The sequence below is a fragment of the Carlito syrichta genome, unplaced genomic scaffold, assembly GCF_000164805.1.
Source record: "Carlito syrichta isolate Samal-C Ts95f unplaced genomic scaffold, Tarsius_syrichta-2.0.1 Scaffold121953, whole genome shotgun sequence".
NCBI lineage: Eukaryota > Metazoa > Chordata > Mammalia > Primates > Tarsiidae > Carlito > Carlito syrichta.
Window position 1 is genome coordinate 504,211 of NW_007066049.1, and position 12,539 is coordinate 516,749.

A 12,539-nucleotide genomic window follows, 5' to 3' on the forward strand; every position below is an offset into this window, starting at 1 on the left:
GTTAACTAGTTCCTGGCACATAGTATGTACTTGATAAAAGTTTGCTGAATTAGAACATTAACGAATACAGAAATGATTGTTAAGTGAGTCTTCCATTTTCTTGCTCCCTTTTCTACCTACTTCTCTTTATCTTTGCTCTAAGAGAAATTGTTTAGCACTGACCAGATTTTTTTTTTAACTTCTCAGAAATGATTTTCACTTTCTTAATAGTAGTTACACATATCAGAAGAGTGGTTAAAAGCATGCTTTGTTAATAGTGTCTTATTTCACTAGTGGGTTGCACGGGGCAAATTGACGAACATAACTGTGCTGTTTTTTTTTCCTTCACCATAATAACTATCTATCTAGTGAGACAGTTTAGAGATTACATAACTCTATACACATAAAGCACTATGACAGTGTTCCACACAAAATAAGCGTTGCAGTCACTATTAGCCATTATTATTAATTCTTATCCTAGCAAAAAATTTGTTGAGATAATTTGTCATTAGAATGGATTGTCTCTCCCTTCCCAAATAATTCATATTTTATTGATATCTCTCCTACTGAGAAAACTTCATGATGTTAAAAGTTATTCTGATTGTTATAATTTACTAATTTGAAGAAATTTCTATTTCTGCTTTCTGTGGCATGGCCTGTTTATGCCTTTTCTCTTCACTACAAATGCCACTGGGATAGACAGAGATGCTTTATAGGCATTCTTCATCACGCTAGTTCATGGTGAAGATATGAACTTTTCAATGGAAATTTTCAACCCACAATTTTCTTTTATTAGTTTAGTACAATGATTAATATTCTCAAAATAAACAAAGGAGTACAAACTTAAATATCTCAAATACCAGACAGGTTTTTATTAGTGTCATATCAAGAGTCATTTAACTACTATGTGCTTAAAACCGTCTTATTGAAACCAGGTTATGTCATAGCACTATTGCAGAAAAGGTGAATAATTCACAGGTACTGCATGTTCAGCCATTCGTAATTAAACTTCACAATATAATATCTCACTGTAGAGCTGCTTCAACTCTCAATTGGCATAAGACCTGAAAAACCTATATATGCAACTTTTCGTTTATAAATGTGTAATTAAGATCACCTGTTTGAAACTTGAAAGGTGTTTTACTATAAAAACAATATGTTTTAATGAGAATTTAGGTGCATAGACTAGCTTGCAAAAATTTGCCCATGAATCACCTCAAGAAATAGTTCTATAGAATATTACTAATTCATCACAGTTATATGGAAAAATGTTTTCGGAAGTTAAAAGGGGCAGGGCACTACTGTCTCATTCTCAACTCTGAACTATGATTTCCTCACTCGCCTGGTTTTATTCTATTCTGATTTCTGTAGAGATGGAGCCAAGCCTCCCTGCGCCAAGCCTATAGTATAATGATGGAACTTAAACAAGATAGGAATTAGGATGACTCTGAGAGGGGGTTGGAACTTGAGAGGGTAAGACCCTAGGATCAGGTCAAGGAAAACAGAGCTGAAATCTTCTTCACAGTCCCTTGTTACTACTCCTTTTTCTCAGTATCCTCCAGAGTGGCAACGGGTTTCCTAGGGTGTAGTTGATACAATGTATCATAGTGTGGGAAAACTAGTAGAATCTAATTCATTTTTTCTTAACGATACGGAATAAATTTAACCTTCTGTTATCTAATATATGGACTGAGACTCCCCTGTTACCAAGGTCATTGCAGTCATATATAGCTTTGTGAGCTATTCTAAGGAAAGAGGAAGAACTCTACATGAAGTTTGGACAGTAGCTACTTACACATTTGCTTTCACTGTAATATATCATGCTCCATGTTCCGATTACAAGGTTCCACTTTCCACATCCCTGTTATGTAAAAGGCAGTTCTTTTATTTCACTGTGGCTAAATTAGCCCTTGGCAAATAAAGAGATGTCCATTTTCAAATGGACAGTGCACAAAATTAAGCATAAGGAAATGCAAGCAAACATCGGGATGACATATCTATTTTTAGAATAAGTTTTATATCAGATACATTTTATGTTTTAGAAAACTAATTGGTTATCTATGTGATTTGATAAGAAGTAATACAAAATATTGAAAATGTAAAATGTAGCTGGGCTTGATGGCTCTGCCTGTAATCCCGCGCTTTGGGAAGCAGAGGTGAGTGGATTCCCTGAGCCTGCTGGTTCAAGACCCACTTGGGCAAGTTGACGAGACCTCATCTCTACAATTAAAAAAAAAAAAATTAGCCTGGCGTGGTAACACGTACTTGTAGTTCCAGCTGCTTGGAAGGCTGAGCCAAAGGATCACCGCCCTCCAGTCTGGGCGACAGAGTGAAACTCCAACTCAAAAAAAAAAAAAGAAAATGTAAAAGGTACTTGAAAACAGATGTTGCATTGTCATCTGCTATGGAGAATGAACTTCTTCCCAGGTTTATATTGTTCCTTGATAGATTAGCTAACAATGAAAATACATGGATTAATTAAATAGCTAAATATTTATAGTATGTTTATTTTCACATTTTATTTTTAAACTGGTTGGTGCATAATCAAAGTATTTGGAAACCAATGGTCTAAACCACCATCCTGTTACCTCCTTCTTTTTCTTTGATGGCTTCCAACATTGGTCTGTTCTTTTTTCCGTCTGCTCTCCATTCTGTCTCCTCCAAAGAGTTTCTTCTCTTTGTAGCTGACTATGGGACACAGCCCAGTCTCATGAGGCATGGTCTGTTATTTTGTTATTTGGTAATTCACTTTGTTCTTGCTTATATCAACTTACGTTATGAGAAGGGGTAAAAAAGTAAAAGTTAGCCTTTAGATTTCTGAAGGACTAAAGCAATATTTCAGAAGACCATATAACCTTTGGTATTTGAGTGATGGAATTAGGAAAAAGAGGTGATTGTTGAGGATTTAGATCCAAAAACTATGTTCTAGGGAAGCCACAAGAAGAACAAAACAGGGAGCTACTCAGAGGGCAAATTCCCCCAATGATACAATTCAGAAAACTAGAACCTGAGTTCAAAGGGAGCAAGATGGCAGTTTCAGAGTATAGTTACATCCAGTTATATTTTATAGAATGTTGATTGGGAAGAAGGATATACTAAAAGGGAAACAGGAAAGAAAATTAGATCTCTGAAGCCACTTGGTTTTTTACATGATGCCAGGTGAATTTATATATGTAAAGCATGGGCAGAGGAAAGTGACTAGTCTTCTAACTTAGCTTTATTTATTTTTCTTATTTTCTATTTTAAAGGAAGGATGGTAGGACAAATGCTAATGTGAGTCACAGAGCTCAAGGTTCAGTCAGTGTAGCCAATGACTCAAGTTAGTCTTGAGGCTCTCTCATTGCCAAAACCAGTTTCAGAGTTTCTGTATTGATGTAATAGAGATCACAACTGTGTCAAAACGTTCTTGTGAAAACATAAATGATGAGTGAATCAGGATTTCACATGGATATTTTTGAAAAGTACTATAGATCTCAGCAATTAAACCACAAATTATTTATTTCAAGAATTATGTAGACTATGTTCTAGTGTCTTGAGAAAAATAAATTAAGATGTATGACACATATGCTTGTTGAGGAGGGTAGCAGATGTCATTTCTTAAGCAAAGGAATGACTGATAACATGGAATTTGCTTAACTTAAGCCACATTCCTCTTCAAGATTCAATACTAAGTTATGGTGCAAGGAAATTCATTCCCTACCTACCAAAAAAAGCACAATGTGCAGAACATGTTTTAAAAGAAAATTATTTTTTTCTAGATTTTGTATTAATAGTCTTGCATCTTTCTTCTTCAACCACTATTTGTGTCTTTAATTACCCTTATATATTTTATAGAAAAGCACAATTTTGTTTAACACAAAAGAAGACGCAGTTTTGGATATCTTTTAGCAATTCTATTTCCAAGAACTAGAACAATTACCTTGTGTAAGTAATTTGAGTTCTTACATTGTGATATGAGTCTGTGTATGTGCGAGTGTACTAGCAATACATTCAGGGGAACTTTCTGTGATCAGTGTGGAGTAGAGGTAAGATTAGGCAAATAGTTATAATGGCCCTACTTACTTTTCTTTCTTGATGCTAAGAATGTTTCTGTTCAGTGGAGGCTATATATCTAAAACAACATTTAAAATAACATTAGGTATATTAAAATCATATTTAATGATCTAACTTTATCTTTTGGTATAGCACACCATTATTTAACAATAGCTTGAAGTCTTAACTGTAATATTGTTAGAATGATTCCTTATAAAAAATATGAAAGAATTATGTCATCTGCAAAGAGGGATAACTTAACTTCCTTTTTCCCTATTTGGATACCCCTGATTTCGTTCTCTTGTCTGATTGCTTTAGCTAAGACTTTCTATACTATGTTGAACAGGAGGGGTGAGAGAGAATGGACATCCTTGTCTTGTTCCGGTTTTCAGGGAAAATGGTTCCAATTTCTGTCTGTTTAGCAATATATTGACTGTGGGTTTCTCATAGATGGCTCTTATTATTTTGAGGTATGTTCCATCTACACCTAGATGTTCTAGTGTTTTTATCAAGAAGGGGTGCTGGATTTTATATCAAAAACTTTTCCCAAGTCTAATGATAAAATCATGTGGCTTTTGTTTTACAAAACATCTGTTGATATATTTAATTACATTTATGGTCTTGAGCCAGGGGAGGGACAGTAGGATTGGCAGTAGTTCCAGGTGGGGGCGGGCATACTTCATCAACAAGGGTACCTGCATAACGAACATTCGTATACCTAACCCTGAATTGTACCTTACATCTTTAAAATAAAAAATTTTTAAAAATAAATAAAAATATGAATGAGCATGAAGCTGTTTAATTTAATTCCCTCTAACTAAAATATCTTTTGGGTTTCTAAGTTCTCTTGGATATATATTTTGAAAAAAAACTTTCATTTTACTATTCTTGTTTTGTTTCTGCTCTTCATCAGGACAAACACATGTTCAAGGACACATCTGAAGGATGGAATTTATGGGCTGCCGGTTCCAGTGTGCATTAGATTTGCAGTCGTTGAATAGATTAGTTTAAGCAATTAAAAGAGACACCCTATAAACCTTACACAAGCATATAATGATGCCAGGAGGCAGTAATGGCCTTGGGAGAATATAAATCAAATAATCAGAATAAGATTATTTTGTTGTTCCTTTTCAAAAATGCAAGAGAGAAAGCATAAACTTTTTCATGCATTCGTACTTGATTTTATTTAATGTTTTCAAAAAGACAAGAAAATGTAATTTTAAGAAAGGGATTTTTAAGGACACATCAGTAAACATTATTCTGGAGGTTTTTGTTTGGTTTTGTTTATATTCATTTGCATATTATAGACTGATGTTTGCATAATAAGACCACTGCTAGTTCTATTCAGTCCATGGGTGATTACACATATGAATAACACAATCGTGTATCTTTTGTGATATACATTATTGTAATTCATGAAAATATGCTAACATTCTCTGCAATGAAGACCACTGAATCACACTACAAATGCTACAGTGTTAGATGACAACTCCACAGTATTATGCTGCCATTTAGAGAGCAGAAGATTCTAAAAACACACATGCTATTTGTCTAAATAGACTTCAAATATGCAGTACTGTGATTGGAAATCTGAATTCATACATGGTCACAGATTTGGACAACTTGGCCTCCTTTGATCAGTGTCTATGACTGACAGAATTGCACAGTGATCTGCATAGATAAGATAGTCAAATAATTAGATGGAGTAGGAAGCAATCCTGACACTGAACATTAAAGTCTAGATATAAGAATCCAGTATAGATAGACTAGACCCTTTAAATAAATAAACACATGTCCTCAAAGACTTGTATCTATAATGGAGAAGGATAGTAGGGTGAGAAATAACATAAACTTCACTTCCAACAACACTCTTATTGTCCTCTAGAAATGTTAGAATAGGTACTCAGGAGGAGAAAGTTGAATGTGTGTGCGAATGGGGGGTAAACTTTTTTTAATGCTTTGATTTTTTATTAAGGGCTGTCAAAGAAATGACTCATATGCTTATTATTCTCAGTATGCTTGTAGGCTTACATAATACTACACATTGCAACAAATTTTTTTTAGGCTCTTCTGAAGTGAAAATTATGTGAGAGTAATAATAATCACACTATTTGTTATGCCTCTAGATTTTTCTGAAATTTGAATCAGAGTTTCAAGAAGCATTAACCTGGAAAAACTTACCTAGGTGTGAGCTAATCTAGTTTCCCTTCACAAGATATCTAAGACTGGTTTTCTTTTCCGTTTCTTCTTCATTCAGAGAGAATTTTTAATTGCAGGGGGACAAAAGGAGATTTATAACTAGGATAATATGTTAAATATGCACATATATGCACGTACTTTGGACAAATAACCAAGAGCTAAAATGTAGTTGTTATTAATATGATTAAGGTCTATGATTTTTACAGGAGCACTTTTGCTATAAATTTATTTTGCTCTTCAAAATAAAATGTAGCTAATTATGTTTCAAGAGTGTATACATGCCACATTTCAGATAGGTATATGAAGAAAATCTAATAACTAGTATTCAGAAAAGGTTTAGCTTCTATAATTGATTCTATGTATATCTGTGAAAATGAAATTTTGATTAAAAAATACTATTTTAGATGCTTTAAGTCAAAGCACAAACATTTCTGAGATTTTTGGTAACAAATGCTATAAAGTGAATCAATCAATGCTTGTTATTAAAAAACGGTTTGAAAGAGAGGTATTTAATTGGTGTGCATAATCCTGTTTCATGCAGAAAGTGCCGGGCAAGAAAGTCAAATTGAGATTTCTCAATCATACCATTGAAATTCAAGAGTACTGTACAGTATTATTTCACCTGACAGGATTATGCTAACAACATAATTGTAAGCTCTAGACTGTAATGATTTCCATTTATTATTTCTGTATAAGCTGCTGAATGCAACAATGAGCAAGAACACGTTGAGATGGAAAGTGTCTCCAAATACTGCTCACTTGTTTGGGCCTCTGAATTCCAAAAAGGGTTAATGATAGATTCTAAAAAATAAAAATGAGTGAACTTAACACTGCTTCATGGCAAAGTATGGAATTAAAAATTAGGTGTGTTGCAAACATTTAGAGAAAAAAATCACATCACCAAGAATTTACAGTAGCAAGAGTACCAAAAAAAGATCATTTTTCATTTTGAAAAAATAGGTTGGCAGCTTACTAGAACTCTATAGACATAAATTAGCAATGTCAGTATGACTCTTGACTGCCTTTATTCTATACAAGGAAAAGGATAGATATATATGCTGCAAGTGTTAGAGGTATAGGATCCAACTATGCCTGAAGGGAGTCTGTGTCATGTGGTCACAGTCTGGCTTTGGAGTGAGAAGGTCCCGTTGGAATTCTAGCTCTGACAATGTCTACTTAAGTGACATTAAGACATTTAGTTTCTTTTTCTATAAAATAAGGATAGCATCTGAAGCAGTTATTATAAGAGTTAAAGATCACATATGTATAGTACTTAAAACATAGTAAGTGATCAAACATGTTAATATGTGGCTACCATCCTTAGAAGGAAGTTTCTTGTGTTGTAAACTGGGCATTTGCCTTTGTACTATTTTTTATCAGTAATTTTGTTGTAGATATAGGTTATACTTGCCATATTTGCACACAACACAAAGCTGAATTGATAGCTAATGTATTAGATGACTGACAGAATCAAAGTTTAGAAAATCTCTACTGATAGAAACAATACATCTTAGCCATCAGCATGAAATAAAGTCCTCCACTCTAATACAAGAAATCAGTAAAAGAGCCAAGGTCGAAGGAGTCATGATTTGACAACATCTCATCTTAAAGACGTAGGTAGTAGGAACTCTTAGTTGATTGCAAGTGGACTATGAGTCATCTGGTGATGAGAATGCCAAGAAAAGCTAATGGAATCTTGGGCATCGTTAATAGAAGTATACAGTACAAAGCTGTGGGGGGTAATTCCCACAGTTCTCTGCAATGATCAGAGTAGCTGGAAGTTAATATAATATTTTGGACATTGCACCGACAGATGTTGTAAAATTAGAAGAAGACAAAGGAATATCTGCAAACGAGGCCATATAAGGACAGTGGGTAGGTAAAGTGTTATCTATCACCACCTGCAAGTATTACAAAAACTTGATATGGAAAAAAAATAAACTTCTTTTAAACTTTATCTTAAACATAAGATTAACGCAACTTATGTAAGCAGGTAAATTTGGATTTTTCTGTAATGAAGTAACTTCTTTCTAACTGAACTGCTAAAAACGGAATGCTTTCCCTTATGAGATGGTAAATCTCTTGCCAATGGAAGTGTGGAAGCAGATGCTGAATGAGCTCCTGTTAGAACTGGAGGGGAGACTGCGTTGTTCCACACACATGCACTGAGTGCATGCTGGGTGCAGGGGTTTCAAAGATAATGCACAGAGGTCAGGACATGGCACAACTCTGGAAACAGCAGCTCATTCTAGGATGCAACGGGGCATTTCACACACTCCAAGTCATCTAGCTGTTCTGCAAATGTGAAATTCTAGAATAGAGTTTAGCGGGCAAAAATAAAATGATCAAATTAAACCCTTGATGTCAAGATATTTAGTTGGATTTTATTTGAAAACTTGTATTAAGATAAAAAATATTACTTTTTCTTTGCATTTGTATTCTTTGTTGCTACATTGCATTTAATATTATTATGGTGATGTTTTGGGTTTATCTGTGGTTTTAGACTGCCCCGCTGCTTATGAAATATACATATAGTCTCAATATTTGGAAAAACTGTATTAACTTAAAACCGCACGGTCCTAATGAACTTTCTGCAATGATGGAAATACTGTATATCTACACTAACCAATGCAGTACCCGTAAATGGTTTGTGAGCACTTTAAATGTGACTGGTGTGATTGAGAAACTAATTTCCAAACTTTATATAATTTTTGTTAGTTTAAATTTAAATGGCCATGTGTGGTGAGTAGCAATAGTGTTGAACACTGTGGCTATAAATAACTGGGTTAATTTGATATCACTACAAATGATTACACCTGTCAGTTAATAAGCATACATATATAGGACTAAAGGAACTCGATTTTCTTTACAGTTATGAAGATTTAGATACATGCTACTATCTTAGGTGCTTTTCTTCTAATATAACTTGGAATCTGTCTCATGTTTGAAAAAGTGTGGTATACGTGGGTTTCTAAACTTCACTTCTCTATTTTTAGGTCAAGAGCTATCTTGGTTGCAGTCCTCCTGCCTTGTTCCTTTTCTTTCACATAGGTCTGTAAATTAGGCATTGAAGTTTGCATTTGAAATGTCTATTCATATGAATGGGGTTCAGGCTCTGGACTACTTTTAGTTTATCCATTTGACTTTGTGCCATTTTATTTGCTCACACTTCCTGATTTTAAGTTGCTAACAACTCAGTTCAGAAGATTTCCATTTTTCTTCTCTTTCTCACGCTGTGTGTCTCATTCTCTCACCACCTCACCGTGGACTTCATTTCCAAAACATCTATTAAATGAACTATTGCATCTACAAAAAACCACTGCAGCAAAAGAGGTGAGGTACTAACATTATTGTAAATAATTTTGACTTCATTATGAAGGCAGCTTACAAAAAGTCATCTTAAAATCATAGAATCAGTAATTTAGAGCGAATACGCCTTTAAGAAATAATTGAATCTCCCCGCTCTCTTTTGTTGACACTACTTTTTTCTCACCTTTACTCTTTCTAGGAAATATATCTTAATATTTTCTAGTGAATTACTCTGTTTTTCTAAGATAATTCTCATTATCGGCAGCCCCGACTGAGTGTCTGTCGTTATAGCCACCATATAGAGTAGTATACTGAAGAATTGATATACAAGCCGTCCTTTGGCTGTTTGGAATTGTTTTTATTACCCACACTTTTGGGTGCATCACTTGTTTCTTGTTGAGATAGGTACTTTTACTTTTTATAAATGTGTTTTTATGACATCTTATTTGACACTTGAGACAACTTAAACAAAAGTGAGGTAGGTAGAGCAATCAATGTTATCCCTATTTGCTAAATGAGAAAATCCCAAGAGTTTGTCTGGACTGAGTTTGCTGGATGGGGTATGAGCCAGGCCTTTCTTTGTTTAAAGAACTTAATACTCATGACAAGAAATAAGATGTATCATATGAGTATACGATACATATTTTTAAAAATATGGCGCACAGTTCAGCTATTTCCTCATTCATGGCATAAATTAGTAATGAGAACAATTTCAAAAGGATTTAGGTGACCTAAATTCAATCCTTAAAAGTGTAAAGTACTCTTTGGCCTTGAATTTCTGGAGTCTCTTCTTAATTTATGATTTGGTATTGATTTGCATGTTTTGAAGAAATCTGTCTAAAACTTGTTTTAGACATATACTTACATCTATTTTTACATATTTTATCCTCTCTTTAATGCAGCAATTATGGCTGATATTAAACATAATCAGCACTTATTCTATTAATATGGTAATAATGTTATCACCTTCACTATGTTATTAGGACATAATGAGTTTCTGTGATTAAAAATAATCATTAATTCATAAGCAATACAATAAATAAATTATGGAACCTTCTCCAATCGGTTAATAAGAAAATTCTGATCTAAAGTGTGATCGGCCCTGAGAGAGAAAAAAATAGAACAATTTAATGTAAATAAGAGAAAGAGGGACGGTAAAAGGTCGTGTTTGGAATGTTTGACTGAACACGTTATTTTTGGGGGTATATGGAGGAGGCTGCAGTAGCTTGATGAGCGTAATCTGGAAGACTTCCTAAACATATGGAGTGGTGAGAAAAAAGTGGCACATAAAAGCTAGCGAGGAAAGATAAAAATTGGATAAATGTAGGAAAAAGCCTGGGGGAGGGAAATGCCTGGAGGAAGGAAACTGAGCAGATGTCGGGATGGCCATTGGGATTTTTGACACCATGAGATTATTTTGAGTGCACTCTTTGAAAGAATAAGCTCCTAATAGTTCAATAAAGAGCTAAACTGGCTGGAATGGTTAAAGAAGATTTTACATGACAGGAGTTTCCAATTTCCACATATTGATTAGAGTAGAATTTAGAATTAAGAATGTCTGATGGTGGGTAAGCTAGAGTTTTTAGTTTTATTTATTACATAGCAATTGCAATGACCTTATTTTATAGTGTGTGTTAGAGTTTTATTTTCCTTCTAAATATAAGGGTGTTTTACAATGTCTGGAAAATGCTAAATTCTTTATTGTTCTTTCATTTATTAAAATAAACATTTTTTCCCAAGATTTTTAGGAACTTGTTTGTTCTAATTGATCAATGTATTATCTCTAGTACATGGAAAAAAATAATTTTAGACTTCTAGTTGATGATTGTTAACAACTAGAAGATCTGTAATTCTGTGATGCCCTTGAGTTTACATGTGACCCAGATCTCCCACTCAAAAAAAAAAAAATTACAACATAAATTAACCTTGAGCACATACTTTTATTTTAAAAGAATATTTATTATGGATATTTGTCCAAGACAATGGTAAAAATATTTCTGGAATAAGATTCTGTCTGTTATTCTGAAACTGAGAGAGATTTCACCAAAAGAGGACTGAAGAAATTAAAAGAAAAATGTTCTTAATAGAAGATTTATTAGAATCCTGAAGAATACTTTTTATATTTTGCCCAAGGAAGCATCCCACAGATGATTTATGCATATAGATTGAGACATGAGTAGATTGAGTCTCATAAGGGACACAGTAGGTCCACATTGCCTTAGAGCAATCATTTTAAGTAAAAATGTTGGAGAGTCTGGCAGTGACCTAGTAGATCAAAGCTAGGGAAGACTAGCTCCAGAACATAGGGGTACAATTTGTTTAACTTCAATGCTAAAGTATAAAATCACCGCAATTCACTTCCCTTATGGTTTTTGTGTTTACTAATGCCATTAGATAGATTCTTTCTGTTTTATATGGCATGCTTAGCCTCATCATAGAGTAAGCAACAAATATGAGCACACGGAAAAGTACTCCATTTGAGCCTAACCTTTAAATACATCATGTAACATTTTGTTCCCCAGAAAGTGGCAGAGATTAAGATTTTGCTACATGTCTGCTTAGTGCTTATTCTACTGCCAATAAAGATATTTATGTCACCACTGGTTTTCTGAATATAAGTAGCAGTTAAAATTGTATCATTTATTCATTTTGTGCAGTTATGTCTCATAATTTATAAACATAGAGATAATTTAATATAGTTTTATTAAATCTAGAAACTACTCATAGTATTGCTTGTATAATTAATATTTACATCATTACAATTTCAACGTGTTACTTAACACACAGTGTGAAACACAAACATCCTCTAAAAGAACATCTACCATGTTACACATGTTTCCATGAAAAATAAAAAGGTTGTTTTACTGAAAATTGTTATTATACACAAGGTCAGGAATGTACAAGATTCTCTGTTCTTAGACTGATAAAATAAATTCATAATTTCACGTTGACTCACTAAATTGTGTTCTTTATTGTATCCCCAAAGAAGAAAAATAAGCATCTGGAGTTTTCACATGGAG